At 35.5% G+C, this 14,353-nt stretch overlaps 1 protein-coding gene across 2 annotated transcripts in view; it reads left to right on the forward strand.

Moving 5' to 3' along the window:
* The window catches only part of LOC128998208 (E3 ubiquitin-protein ligase RNF220-like), a 160,681-nt gene that overhangs the window by 135,008 nt on the left and 11,320 nt on the right, over nucleotides 1-14,353 (forward strand). The window lies entirely within an intron of this gene.

The raw sequence follows: 14,353 nt of genomic DNA on the forward strand, positions 1-14,353 counted from the left end.
AAAACACTATCATATTCCAGTAGCTGTCAACGTGTAAACGGTAAAAGGCCAGTAAGTTGGCATTCCAGTCACTCCTAGCCAGTGACCTTCCAGTCAAATCTCAACTAGAATGCCAGCCACTGGCAACGTGTAAACGGTAAAGTGCCAGTAAGTTGGCATTCCAGTCAAATCTCAACTAGAATGCCAGCTACTGGCAACGTGTACAACGTTTATAAATGGGCCTTCAGGATCAACCGCAACAAAAAAGTGTAGCTTACTGATAAACCAAGCAGCAAACAGCCAAAGCTGTGTTTTTGGCGTTTAAACGAATTTCCAATTGCCTGATTACCACTAAAATATTTCCTTAAACATGTTACAATTATTCCCTTTTGTAATAACATAAGATTAAACGTTAGGTTTGCTGTTACAGGGAAGGTAAATAGGGCGTTTTGTTTAGTGAAATTGCATAGTATTAAAAAATAGGTAAAATTTGTCATATTGTATAAACTGTATCCCTAAAGAAGCAAACTTGAAATTTTCTCCGTAATTATTTACTTACAACAACCCTTTAATATACTAAATTATTTGTTTTAATATCTAAAGAAAGAAATGCAAAGTTGTATGTTTTGAAGGTTATAGTAGAAAACAAGGTAAAGATCGGATCCCCACTCCGCCAGAACAGAGCTCTTTAACAGTTCTGTGGAAAATGTTGTATAGTTTGCTATGGATTATATGCATTTCTTATATGTATAATTACACGAAAACTAGAAGATTAGAAATTTATTCTTAAATAATGTATATATATGTATAAAAATAAATTTAAAAATACAAATAATGCGAAAGTGAATAAAACTTATACCGGTAATTTTAATTCGATAAGGTAACATGCAATAACGTGATATTAGAAAAATAATGCAATGATACTTAATATACAAATGGTAACTTTTAGCACTGGAGCGTTCAATTTGAGCAGTCAAACGGTCCATAAAATCTGAGCATCTGACCGTAGCCTCTGTATCGCCGCAATGATAACTGCTACTGTTGAATTAAACCTCGTAAAAATCGAAGACGTAATAAAACAAATGGTTCCGTGAGAATGTGTAATGTGTGCGGCGTTGCCGCGGTACTGATGGAATCGTAACCACCACGATAAACACGCCAAATGAATAAGGAAACAAACGACGAGGGCTGAGCGGAGCGGCGAGGCGCATTCATCTGTCAACAAGAGCCAAGAATGTCGCCACTCTGCTCCACGCTCTGACCAGGGACTACTTTATGACGAGCGGATACTTGTGTTCGTAAATACTACCCGGTGTCACTCTTGTCGCGGCTTCTTCTACTGTTTAACTACCTAGCGGTTATCTGGTTTTGATTTCTTTGCCTCGCCCTCGAGCTTTATATCTCTTTCAACTTCCCGCGAGTGCATACAATCAGCTGATAGGAAAGTGTAACGCGGAGAAAAGTTTTTTACGCCACACTACATTATTTTGACGAACTTCCCATGCAAGGATTTAATTCAGGAAACAGCTGTTTTACGCCAGCCTAATCAAATGGGGTTTCATTGCGTACTACTGTAATGTAACGAGTTTTACCGGACACCTATCAGCTGATTATACTCTATACTGCATTTGGCAATGATTGTTACTAAACAAAAACATAACCTCTCTTAGAGGTTATTACTAGTGATTGTTAGTCCAACAGTTGGTGGTAGCCTAATATATAAGGATTTGTACAGATTTAGTAGTATGGCGTAAATTATCGTACGTAACTCGTCCAAAATGTGTTTACCGGACTCGTATGGTAATCACGTAGTCGACTTCGTCTCGCACGGGAACGACCACACTCGTCCGGTAAACACTTATTTTCAGGACTAGTAACGTAGTATACTATTGCAGATCAAGTTTCTTCACAATGTCCTGTTATCTTGGTGACTAGTATTTTATATTATAGGATATATACTTGTAAAATAGTTTTTCCCAGGTAGTATAGTAGGTAAAGTGTCTCCTAGAAAGGTTTTACATCGAAAAGCTCTGTATTTTACTGGTTAAGGTTATTGTAATGACTAAATTATTAAGTTCCCTTTTTATTTTTTATTTTTACTTTCTAAAGTCAATCAGATTGGGCAACGTGTTTGTTATTAGAGAGTTTTTGCATCTTCGTGAAAATCCCGTTAAACGCAAACGCTAAATGTTAAAAATTGCGTTTTGCGTTAACGTAATAGCACCGAATTTAGAGTTTTTTGCATCTCCGTAAAAAATACGCTTAAGGCTAACACTAAACGTAAAATGGAGCTGAAATTTTGTATTTATCATTACTTAGAGGTTAGGATTGTTTAATATACTTGGTTGCGATTGCTTTTGTAATTATGGATTACATTTTAACTTTATCAGCTTTAGGAGCAATCATTTTGGGTGAATCTCAAACGTTTATTATCAATATTGAATTAAAATCCAAGAAAAAAATATAATCACGCTTTAAAAATAAACTCAGCATACATTTCCAACATAGGTTAATGTTAATTGTTTGCACTCAACAGCTGGCTTTAACGTTACGATAAATCCCGTGAAAGCGGGCGTGCTATACGTTGTTGAGCCCGGTAAACGCTAAAAATTTAAGTTCAAAGTTTAGCTTATTTAGTTAACGTAAGGTGCAAAAACTCTCCATTGACATTTACTTACATCATAATACATACATTAACAAGCCCTTTATGTTTTCGTTACATCATGCACTCGAGGTTAACGCAGTATTACATTAACTAATTGTACAGTAACTAATTGTAAACTATCAGTTACAAGTATTAAACATTGTTTACAAACGAGAAATACGAAATACATGTTATTTGAAGGATTGTGCGTGCGTCACGATCAGTTAACAAGTTTTCACGTTTTGTGAGCTTTGATTAAATCCTGTTCTCAGCGACAACACCGACCACCTTTGACAGGGGTTGTGACCTTGTGTACTAATTTTGTTTCACCTGAGGATGGGATCAGGAATCGTAGTATAGAAACGCCCGCAATAACATAAGCGGTAACCAAAAGAGATACATTTTTTACTCGCCCACTTGTTTACTTTCCTCTCTTTCCTTGCACCGACGAATTGTTGACCTTGTCTATAGGGTGGCCTGAGCTGTGGCAGTCAAGTGCTGTAGTGGCCTTTGTGGGGACCTTCCTGGAAAGTCTTAAGGTTGGGTCCGATTTCTGAATGGACTGACGCCTTTCATTCATCTCTTGCCACCTTGCATTCTCCTACAAACAAACTTTGAATGAGTTTCAGCCTGAACCTCAGCCTTGGCCAAACGCCGGAGTATATTACTGTGTCACTCAATCGCTTTGGGAAAAATGGACAATTTTTTTTGCCGTTTATACAATTATATATTTTTACGATAGTTGTAGTATTCAGATAATCATGTATCGAACAAATTTATGTTAGTGAGTAGGTTTGCAACAAACTATCAAAACGTGCTCAAGAGGTGTATTCCTAAAATAAATATAAACAATGCAAAGAGTTTGCGAAATTCGTGTAGGCCTACCCATTGCCTCTTGTGACAGTTTCAAATATTTGCCAAGCAATTATTGCAATATCTCACGATCTTTGGGAATATGGTTTTTGTCTTCTTCTACAACATCCATTCATTCCAAAATTTGCAAATGCATACAACAAATGTTCATGCATTAGTCATTTTGGAATAAACGACTATAATATATCTATCTAAAAGCTGGGATTTTACCTAATAGAAAAACAACAAACAACATGTACCCATATCATTCCTATCACAAACTACAATAAATAATGCATTGCTAATGAAGTTTCATTTTGCAACACTCATTAACCATATTCAGCAGAACTTTGTATCCAAACTGTTGCTTTAAACATTTACCAAAGCCTTGTTGTTCCTTGATCCGTGAACTACTGCAACAACAATTGAACTACATATTTTTTATATACGACGATGTTTGCGGCTTACCTCGTTCCTGTAAAATAGTTAACTTCTTTCATACATTAAAGTGGCTGGTAAATTATTCTGACATATGCCTTAAATTATACACTTGGATATTGTTTAGTAAACTTTGATTCCGTAAGTAAAATGTAAATGTTATTTTCTCTATATTTTCATATTGTTACCAGATAGAAGTAACATACTGTAATTGCATCCTATCACAGTAACTATTGCTCGGCTGTCTAGACAAAACATGTGTCCCTATGTTACTTCCAAACCATTTATTTTTCTACTTTTGTTTTGTTTTATTAATTCGTCAACATGGTTCTTGTTTTAATCTATAAAGGGTTGCTATGGTGAATACATTTTGAACATATTCGACTACAGTGTTTAGCCGTGAGGACAACGACGTTTCAGTATAATTGTGTATTTTTATTGTATTATTTAGTAAATAGTAAGCCTCCGTTATGAGTGGTGGGGGTTCGATCCCCAACAAAGCCACATGCTACATGCTGCACGCGAATACATTTATTATATCCACTAGACTGATGAAAGCAAAGCCCTTGCCCCACCCGCAATATCACATTCCTCGTGGGTAACGCTTGTTATGATTATCATTTCCAGCCAAATTGATAATAGCCCCAGTGCTAATTTCGAGCAGAGTTTTGCCACAATAACAGCGGTCGCTTTGACCGGCGGGCGGGGCAGAGGGAGGGACTTCGATATTTCATTTTTAATTCTACTCGTGAAGAATTGCAATATCGTTTACACGAGCTTATGCCTTCCTTTCCGCTTCAGTTGTAGCGTCGACTGACGAATGGATTGATATGTTAAAAATTATCTAAAAAAACATTTAGAGCGGATTTTCCATATAGGGAATAAGCCATTACCGTAGGTCTCATGGTAAGACCGATTTACTTTAGTTTTGATGTCCCCAGTGGCCAAAAACACCATCCGTTTAAAGTTGAGGACAAGTATCATTGAATTTAAGAGTGTACAGTGTCCGTTAGCACGATAACTCGAGCATAAGATAATTAAATTTGGATGAAACTTGGTACAAACTTATGTTTATTCGAACGAGTTCGTGAACCAGCATTATCGGTCAATGGGAACGGGATTTAATGGGGCAAACTGGGGTTTTCTAATTTTTTACCCTTAAAATATAAAATTTCCCAAATTATTCCAAACAATTTTTAAGAGATTTAAAAACAAATATTTTAGTATATCGATGTGTTTCTTTTACAATTAGGTTATGTACAAATAGGTTATGTATAACATTCAAAAAGTGTTAAATTTACAATTCCCATTTTATTCTTAAGGAGAATAGGCAAACTGCGGTAGTTTGCTTGTTTATGGAAATATGTTGATCAAACTTGGCAAATTCATTTATTTTATATCAAGCTATTAAGTTATTATTAATACTTTACTAAAAAACCCAATCGATTACCATCCCTGTAGAAGCAAGCCTGTGCTCATTAAACCTAATTTTATTTAAATAGATTTAAGTAAAAATCCAATCATGCAAATAGAAACTCGCTTAGTCTGCAGGTTTGCTGCGGTGGGGGCATTTTCCCTCTTTTTCACGTACTTAAGCCTAGAAACTCACGATAGTATTACACTGTTCAAAATTAATTAACGCATAACTGGATTTAAACCAGTGGCTTTAGGAACCGATGCCCGCGCTCACCACACAAATTGCTTTATCGTTTTTAGCTTGAATAAAATTTAAATATATATATATATTGGCAATACTCGAGATTGACCAACGATGGATGTTAATGTCCTAAAGCTATATAATAAAACTAAAAAACCCCTCAGAGTACTCTATCTATTGTGCTTTTTTTTAACTTAAAACTATACAAATTGTTGATAAAAAACATCGACTTTTGAAAGTCTCGGGTTTGGCGTGTGTAATCTATAAGTAATTAGAATCCTTTGAAAAAAGTCGAAGCTAAAACAATATGTATCAGGAGCAATGAAAACTTTCACATAACCATCTGTAACATAAAATAAAACCTTAGCCCATCAACATTAGAAGTCACAAATGACCATAATGTTTAAAATAAACGTTATAATACAAATCATTTCAATAAAGTCTATAAAATCTTTAACTTTTAATTAAAGTATTTCCTATCAGCATAAAGAGGTTGAAATATGGAAACCGTTTGTTACAGACATTTTAAAATTAGTCAATTATTTAATAGTTACATATGAAGGACGTGTATGATATAATTTAAGTCCTATAATGTCAACCTCATGGACACCTAACTGATTTCATTTTTATGTATTTTGACAAACGTATAATTTGTAATAATTAATTATACGCTTGAAGGATAAGTGCAACAACGTTGTAAGTGTTTCTGTTTAAGTTCCAAAACCTTTCATTCAGGCGAAATTCTATGATGATATAAGTTCTTTATCCTTCAAATATTTCAGATTCTTTCTCCTCTGCAATATTCGGCTCTCGATCCAGTTTAGCCATTTCTAAGTGCAAAGGATTTCAAAAACGAGATATGAGATCTGCTCAACACATTTCCGTTGTCATTTTTATCAAAACGTTTCAACGCGATTTCTATCTCGCGGAAAATCTTCAAAAGAAGAAAAACAAGGCGGGACAGGAATCGATTCATACTGAGAACGAGAAGTACAATAAAAGCTCGAAGCTACGGAATGAAGGATAAACAGGAGTGGCTATAGGGTCACCTCCTCTTTGCCCCTCTCTCTTACACACACACACACAACTACACGCTCTGGGCGGATAAACATATCAGGGGTCAGGGGAATAAATCATAATAATCCTCGGTATACAAACAGTGATACTGACTGTCGAACATCCTACTGAACACTTGGGTACAGCGCCACAACTCAATAGTCTACATTAGTGTGTTCAATATCTACAAACAGCGATACTGGCTGCCAAACATCCTACTGAACACTTGGGTACAGCGCTACAACTCAATAGTCTATATAAGTGTGTTCAACATCTACAAACAGTGATACTGACTGTCGAACATCCTACTGAACACTTGGGTACATCGCTACAACTCAATAGTCTACATGAGTGTGTTCAATATCTACAAACAGCGATACTGGTTGCCAAACATCCTACTGAACACTTGGGTACAGTGCTACAACTCAATAGTCTACAAAAGTGTGTTCAATATCTACAAACAGCGATACTGGCTGCCAAACATCCTACTGAACACTTGTGTACATCGCTACAACTCAATAGTCTACATAAGTGTGTTCAATATCTACAAACAGCGATACTGGCTGTCAAACATCCTACTGAACACTTGGGTACAGCGCTACAACTCAATAGTCTACATAAGTGTGTTCAATATCTACAAACAGTGATACTGACTGCCAAACATCCTACTGAACACTTGGGTACAGCGCTACAACTCAATAGTCTACATGAGTGTGTTAAACATCTACAAACAGTGATACTGACTGTCGAACATCCTACTGAACACTTGGGTACATCGCTACAACTCAATAGTCTACATTAGTGTGTTCAATATCTACAAACAGCGATACTGGCTGTCAAACATCCTACTGAACACTTGGGTACAGCGCTACAACTCAATAGTCTACATAAGTGTGTTCAATATCTACAAACAGCGATACTGGCTGTCAAACATCCTACTGAACACTTGGGTACAGCGCTACAACTCAATAGTCTACATGAGTGTGTTCAATATCTACAAACAGCGATACTGGCTGCCAAACATCCTACTGAACACTTGGGTACAGCGCTACAACTCATTAGTCTACATGAGTGTGTTCAATATCTACAAACAGCGATACTGGCTGCCAAACATCCTACTGAACACTTGGGTACAGCGCCACAACTCAATAGTCTACATGAGTGTGTTCAATATCTACAAACAGCGATACTGGCTGTCCAACATCCTACTGAACACTTGGGTACAGCGCTACAACTCAATAGTCTACATAAGTGTGTTCAACATCTACAAACAGTGATACTGACTGTCGAACATCCTACTGAACACTTGGGTACATCGCTACAACTCAATAGTCTACATGAGTGTGTTCAATATCTACAAACAGCGATACTGGCTGCCAAACATCCTACTGAACACTTGGGTACAGTGCTACAACTCAATAGTCTACAAAAGTGTGTTCAATATCTACAAACAGCGATACTGGCTGCCAAACATCCTACTGAACACTTGTGTACATCGCTACAACTCAATAGTCTACATAAGTGTGTTCAATATCTACAAACAGCGATACTGGCTGTCAAACATCCTACTGAACACTTGGGTACAGCGCTACAACTCAATAGTCTACATAAGTGTGTTCAATATCTACAAACAGTGATACTGACTGCCAAACATCCTACTGAACACTTGGGTACAGCGCTACAACTCAATAGTCTACATGAGTGTGTTCAACATCTACAAACAGTGATACTGACTGTCGAACATCCTACTGAACACTTGGGTACATCGCTACAACTCAATAGTCTACATTAGTGTGTTCAATATCTACAAACAGCGATACTGGCTGTCAAACATCCTACTGAACACTTGGGTACAGCGCTACAACTCAATAGTCTACAAAAGTGTGTTCAATATCTACAAACAGCGATACTGGCTGTCAAACATCCTACTGAACACTTGGGTACAGCGCTACAACTCAATAGTCTACATGAGTGTGTTCAATATCTACAAACAGCGATACTGGCTGCCAAACATCCTACTGAACACTTGGGTACAGCGCTACAACTCAATAGTCTACATGAGTGTGTTCAATATCTACAAACAGCGATACTGGCTGCCAAACATCCTACTGAACACTTGGGTACAGCGCTACAACTCAATAGTCTACATTAGTGTGTTCAATATCTACAAACAGCGATACTGGCTGCCAAACATCCTACTGAACACTTGGGTACAGCGCTACAACTCAATAGTCTACATAAGTGTGTTCAATATCTACAAACAGCGATACTGGCTGCCAAACATCCTACTGAACACTTGGGTACAGTGCTACAACTCAATAGTCTACAAAAGTGTGTTCAACATCTACAAACAGTGATACTGACTGTCGAACATCCTACTGAACACTTGGGTACAGCGCTACAACTCAATAGTCTACATGAGTGTGTTCAAATAGCAACAATTTATCCTTCTATGTATTAGGGGGGAGTAAAAATTATATATCACCACTACACATAGTCTACTTCTTATTGGTTTGTTTGTCCTTATGGATCAGCTGAAGACAGTTGAAGGGTTAAACGGCCATTTATTGGTGTTGTTTCTTGTTATGTATCCTCTTCTAAGACTATTTAGAAAAAAAAAAACGATCTATTGATAAACTATTGTTTTCCCATTGTATCCTAACCAAATAGTAAAGCACAAATCGTAAATCCTACCAGGAGAATGGAATTTAATCTATATTAGTGCAATAACATGTGACCAACACAAAACACACAAAAACAGTCTTTTCGCACCATGAAGGTCTATATCAAGCCCAAGCTGATAAACATAAACTGGGGTTGTGGAGAACAGATTTAAAGGGCTTCTTGGAACAAAACTTTAGTATTGTCTAAATGTGAAACAATGTACATAACATGAATCATGGCTAAATCATTATATAACTAGAAAATCTCCTTTACATTTCATGCATAAACGTTTTCCATACTCTATGATAACATAGTGAGAAATGTTGAATTAACAAATGCTACAAATCTTTTGAGTGAAATTTTATAAACTATAAATGTAAACAGATGTTTCGAAATAGCTTTGTTATAACGTGTTCATAGTTCTTGCATTTTTCGTGATTCATACAGATTTTCAATACTGTAGTTCAACTGCACATCTTTACACGCTATAATGGTTTCACTTAATCAGAGTTCTTTAATAATTTCACGAGAAACAACTCCCCATTTATGTTCAACAACCGATAACACAATAAATTGTGAAGCTGAGCTTTAAATTTTGGACGGATTGTAAAATAGTACAAAAACATATCCAAAGATTAAGAGCTACACCATGCACTAAATTCGAGGTTTGCATTTCTCGAATCGGTCCAGGGAATTTCCAATGCAATAAATATCAATAAATAACTTAAAATAACAATATGGTTCTTAAATTGCATATCATAATAGTATACATCATTTAGTTCTATATTGAAATTAACGTTTTCTAACTATAATATCCTAATATCCTAGCTCAGTAAGGGTTTTCAAATTTTACAGGAAGCACAACTCCACATTTATATTAATCTACCCAGTACCCACAACACAACTTTGAAATTGTGATAAAGCTTTTGTAAATATTTTAATTACATAAGCGTATAAAAATAATAAAATCCACCTGCACATAGATCGTGGTTTGCATTGCATTTCCCAAATTAATCCAGGAATTCAAAATGCTGTACGTTGCAACAGATAACTGTAAAAAACAACTTGATTTTAGTTTTATAAAATTATATTTTGTTATAATTAAATATTTCAACTACTGTAAACAAAACTCCGATTATTTTTGACTGTACTTTTTACTGTACACGGCTTTTCTGAATATTTTTTGTGTGGGAAAACTGTATTTTTAGTGTAAAATATAAAAAGCTTTAAAACAGAAGAAAATTACATTTTATATAATTATATTTTATATAAGTTTAGGTTGAAATGAATTAAATCGTCGGTTACTTTTTATTGTACGTTTCTTCCACATTGCGTTGTCACACCTTTTGCCATGAACATACTGTAGTGGCAGTGTAGTGAGTGTAAAATACGAAAACAAAGTTTTATTGTAATAACTTAAATTACATTTTATACCATTTCATTCTAAAATAAATAGATTCCAAGTTACGTTTTACTGTACGTTACTCTTCACACTGCTGTGCTCGTTTTATTTTTTAAGAAACTGCATTGTAATTGTAAAAAATAAAAAGATAATTGCTTCGCTTTTATTTTACAAAATTGGATTCAACAAATGTTTTGTTTTAATTTAATAAATCGTCGGTTACTTTTTGCTGTATCTTTATCATATTGAACATGCTGTGTTGTCAGTGTGAAATTTGTTAAATAATATTTCCCGGTGAATTTCCCCAGGTGAAGGTATAGTAGGGGGTGCTGGTGGGGCGGAGTTGGAGGCGGTTCCCTTCGTACCGCCCCCAATGTTCCGCCAGTGCCGTCCCCGCCGACGAGTCTGCTCTTTAACATTCCTGCGCCTAGAAACTCTAGCACCTCTACCACCTCTCATAACCTCTCCTCTTCCCTCCGTCCAACTTAAATTAAACATTAAACTTAACAGTCCGACTTTTCTGGAAATTTAAATGAGGGGGTTAAATGTGGTTGCGCCGAATAATTTCGCGATATTGTGAAAGATAAATACGCCATGGAAAGTCGCAATACGAAGTAACTTTATTCCTCAAAATGTTACCGCGCTGTTTTATGGTGTATTTACCAGCGCAATATTCTCTACTCGTATTCCGGTATAAATTATTCCGATGAAATATTGCTTTAGACTTCACAAAACTGTTTAAGCCCTCGTTTAAGATTGTTTCAGTTTTAGGATTTTGAGTTTCTCCTCTAGTTATTTTACAGGGTTTTGATTTTGAAATTCTTTGGCTCACGTACATAAGTAAAAAATTGCCATAGTTTACTATCAAGTATAAATAACTTAATTTTACAAGTCCTATAAAAATATCGCTTATCTATAACCCTCCAAAACTGTGCATTCTTAGATTGGGAGGACAACTAACAGATCATCTCATAAAATACTGTACATTTAAATGTTATATGACCCTTCATAACACTATTGACTATGATTAAAGTAACTTAGTCGATGATAAGTAGGTAATCTCAAGGGCGTTCCATAACTTCTGTTAAATAGTTTCCCAAAAAGACTTGATGTTTCCTACCTTATTCCAGTTCAATATCATATCAGTTTAAATCATAGTGAAATAAATAAGGGTCACATAACATACAGAGGACGATAATGTACATGTATATTAAACATTAACACGTACGGACTTTTGTGTTTTCATTTTATGTTGGAGCAAGTGACCAGTTTAACATTTACATTGAAAAGACTCCAAAACAGGTTTTTTTTACATTTTAAACATAGCTAGTAGTCATGTATTCAGAAAACTTGTATTTTTGTTTCAGTTTGAACAGTAAAAACGTAGTGTTTTCTAGTATCCAAACCACTAAAACAAACAAAAGCAGATCTAAACCTCAATAGCAGTGGTGGTCCCAGGGGGGGATGGGAGGGATATAACCCCCCCCCCCCCTGAAATATTTTTTATATTTTATTAGCTAACATAAATACTATTACCGAGCATATTTTAGAGCTTAAATACGTATTAAAATACGTTTTTAGGCTTTAAATTCCAAAGTTTTTTCAGGGGGGACCCCCGAACTCCCCTTTTTCTGGGGGATATTCCATAGACCCCAGACCCGTGGTCAACCCCCCCCCCCCCCAATTAAATCCTGGGACCGCCACTGCTCAATGGTTCGGCAAATATTTCATTGTAAGCATTTCATTACAATGAAATATTTGACGAACCATGTATATTCTTTCGATGTTTTGTTAAGTACATCATTCTTCCAGAAATCACATCATAAGTTCCAGTTGCTAGAATTAATCGTTGAATTATATCGACCTGAGAAATCGGAGAGTTAACCGAATACAGCGCTAATTTTATTTTATCTGCGCGACGGATAAGTAGACATTATATTATTATACTTATGTTTTTATCGTTTTATTGAGACCATTAATTGTGATTTATTTCACTTTAAGCTGCATCATTTTGTATTTTGGAGCGTTTTGTGGAACCTCAACGAACAAATATTGTTCTAGGTTTAATGGGGGATGAAATAAACAATACCCCCGCCACAGCAAACCTGCCGACTAAGCGAATTTCCATTTGTCTGAATTGATTTTCAATTCAATATATTTAAACAACATTAGGTCTAACGAGTACCTAGGTTTGCTGCTACAAGGAAACTAATAAAAGTATTTTTTGGTAAAATATTAATAGCTTAGTACAAAATAAATATATTTGCCAAGTTTGATCAAAATATATCAATAAACAAGCAAACTACAACATTTTACAATATTCTCCATAAGAATAACATAGGAATTTTAAATTTACAATTTTTTAAATTTTATACGTTACCAATAACCGTACAAAAACACTTTGATATACAAAATTATTTATTTTTAAAGCTCTTTTAAAAGGTCTAGAGAGAAATTGGAAAATTTTGTGTTTTGAGGGTCAAAAATTAGGAAAACCACTATTTACCCCATAAAACCCTCCGTAAAACCCCGTTCCTATGGTCCGATCATGCTGGTTCGTGAACTTATTCAAGTTTATCCCGCCTTACACCTATAAACCAAATTTCTTCAAAATCGGACAAAATTACTCAAGTTATCGCGTCCACGGACGTATATATAAAATTTTGAACGAATTGTGTTTTTGGCCTCTGGGGACATCAAAATGAAAAAGTAAATCGGTCCCGGGATTAGGTCTTACCGTGCCACCTACGGTAATATTTACTTCCCTATGGGGAAATGCGCTAAAAGGAAAATATTATTGTAAAAACCCGTGCTTCTCAACAGAACACCTGTAAGCAATTTATTTAAATTGTATAATATATAATCTTATATTTGTAATCGATTTGAAAAGTTATCATGTTATAAAATCACTATGCATTGCTTAACGTAATTGTTCATTCAATACTCAGATCCAGATCGCACGTTAGAATCTATCATGAATGTTATCGAAGCTTTTCATCGGGAAGAAGCTCTACTAGGGCATCAAAATCAGATGTTCGTAATGTATTGTCTGCATTCGCACCCTGTAATTCGCACGGGCAAATGATTTAAATTAAGTATTTAGAGTAAAACTGAGTTGTAATTGTATTGAAACTAGTGTGTATGCTGTGCTGATTTTATTGTTCAGCTCAGTTGATGAGAGATATTTGTAGACTGGTTAACATTCTTTTGTTAAATTATGAAGGTGGACATAAACACAATGTCAGACTACAAAGACGCACGGACATGGACAAGCAATCCCAGGCTATTAGATTATAATACACAAGTAAATCTAGTCTTACTAAGAATATGTCTCACATTTAAAAATTGATAAAACTAAACATTCCCTCCCAGAAATGGCATAATCACCATTTAGTTTTGAATTCACTACACAGTTTTATTAAATTTTTCAACGTGTTAAAGTTGACGCCAGTTTTTGAATCAAAATGGACGTATAGTAAAGTGGTTAATTGTGCCACCAACAGTGCGTGGACGTAAATCACAGATTGTTGACGAAATACCGATACGCCAATTTGATAACAAATGCAATCTGATTGGACTACTTATTGTAAGCTAGAACACATCAACGTGCTCAATGACAAACACTCAGAGTTCAGAAGACTGTAGCAAACCCTACAAGTGT

Source organism: Macrosteles quadrilineatus, unplaced genomic scaffold (assembly GCF_028750875.1).
Source record: "Macrosteles quadrilineatus isolate MER2022 unplaced genomic scaffold, UCM_ALF_1.0 Scaffold_7__1_contigs__length_78375512, whole genome shotgun sequence".
In the NCBI taxonomy this organism is placed as follows: domain Eukaryota; kingdom Metazoa; phylum Arthropoda; class Insecta; order Hemiptera; family Cicadellidae; genus Macrosteles; species Macrosteles quadrilineatus.